The sequence below is a fragment of the Propithecus coquereli genome, unplaced genomic scaffold (assembly GCF_000956105.1).
Source record: "Propithecus coquereli isolate 6110/MARCELLA unplaced genomic scaffold, Pcoq_1.0 Scaffold287, whole genome shotgun sequence".
NCBI classification, from domain to species: domain Eukaryota; kingdom Metazoa; phylum Chordata; class Mammalia; order Primates; family Indriidae; genus Propithecus; species Propithecus coquereli.
Genome location: NW_012148474.1, coordinates 435,712 through 437,745, shown reverse-complemented (window position 1 = coordinate 437,745; position 2,034 = coordinate 435,712).

The following is a 2,034-nucleotide window of genomic DNA, read 5'->3' as shown; positions in this document are numbered from 1 at the left end:
CAGAAGGCTCTCATATTTCCTTGGATAGAATTTTATCACATACCCTTTTCTGAACCAAAAACTGGAAACAGAATAGATTACCTTTAAATCAACCAGACCCAACCTTGGGCCTAATGGTGTAGTTAGCTTCCTTTGAGTTAATGGATGCACGTGGGAAGAAAGCAAATCCTGATTAAGAAGAAACGATAATGAATCCTGGGTTTGCACTCGGAGCATCTGCCATGATGGTAGTAGCTCTCTTTTGCTCAAGGTGGAAGGAGTTAGAGGATTCCTGGTATATATTTATGAATAATGTAGTGGAGGGTATTTAAGAGCAGATAGCTAGTAACTAACTTGAGAAATTAGGGAATCAAAATTACTCTTCTCATGGCATGTCTACTGTTATAAAGTCTCAAGATCGTGTTTTGCAATTAAATGTTTTTATATAATAGAGATTGTATTAGGCTCTAGTCCATTTTTTGTTTATTTCAATGTATAGAAACTAACTCAAACTGAGTCAGGTAAAAAGTGAATAATCTCGTGAAATCCAAGGCCAAGAATTACAGCCGGACCATGCAAAATAGGAAATGCAAACTGGAAGGGAAGGCAGCTACTTCTAGTACTTCTGACTTGGCAAGGTCACATATTATCTGTCTTTGTTTATCCTTTATATCTACTGCATCCATCATTCTTTTTGCCCTCTCAATTTTCTCATTATGCCTAGATTTTTCTTTAATAATATCTTTTTAAATATGCCTTTGATATGCCATGAAGCTACCCCAAGCTCTGATTCTCTATGAGTTTTTTAGCTCAGATATTTCGATGGTTAATTTTAGGTGTCCACTTGACTAGATTAAGCGATACCTAGAAAGGTGGTAAAGCATTATTTCTGGGTATGTCTGTGAGGACGACTGGTATATGAGTAGGTGGAATGAGTAGGAAAGATCTATCCTCAATGTAAAAGAGCACCATTTAATCAGCCGAGGGCATGGATAGAATAAAAAGGTAGAGGAAAGGCAAATTCTCTTTTGAATCTGAGATACCCTTTTTCTCCTGCCCATGAACATCAGAACTCCAGGTTCTCTGGACTTTGAATTCTGGGACTTGCACCCATGGCCCCTGGTATTCTCAGGCCTTTGGCCTCAGGCTGAGAAAGTTAGACCATTGACTTTTCTGGCTCTGAGGCCTTCAAATTTGGACTGAGCTACATTACCAGTCTCTTGGGGTCTCCAGCTTATATATGGACCTCATGAAATTACTCACTTTTTAATTGACTCAGTTTGAGTGAATTTGTACACTTGGAAATAAACACAAAATGGACTAGAGCCTTAGCACAATCTCAATTATATGCAAATGTTCAACTGCAACACACAGTTGGGATTTCTCTGCCTCCATAATCATGTGAGCCAATTCCTCTAATAAATCCCCTCTAATATATCTATCTAGCTATCATCTCTATACATATTCTATTGGTTCTGTCACTCTGGAGAGCCCTAACACAAATATCTACTACAAACTAATTAGATCCTATGTTCAGATTCTTAAAAGAGAGTCTACTTGGTCATTGGTCAGATGATTTGTTGACCTTGGGTCATGAGTTCATCCCTGTTCTAAACAGCCATTATATGATATAGAGTGTCTCCAGTGGTATTTAGTGCTGCCATTTTAAAGAGCTCTGGCTTAAACAGACAGTGACATCTGATTTGGAAATAGAGAAAAATTGGTGTTATTTCAGTAACTCTAGCTAGCTTTCCAATGAATTGTTTTATATTTCTTTCCAATTAATTTTCAATCTTCATTGACTTGAGCTTTACTACACTTCTTTCTCTATATAACCTCTCTGTAAAGTGCCTAATGATCTATAAACATTCATTTAAAAAGATTAGGCTGCCTCTCTTTAAAATAACCCTTTCATAGCCATAAATCTTCTGTAATAATTGACTCTCTTCCCCCTAATTAATTGACATTTTTCTTTCTTTTTATAGAGAGTTACTGCCAGAAGAACCAGCTTGGTTAATATTCTAGGGCTTGGCAAGTAGCTTTATAAAACATGTT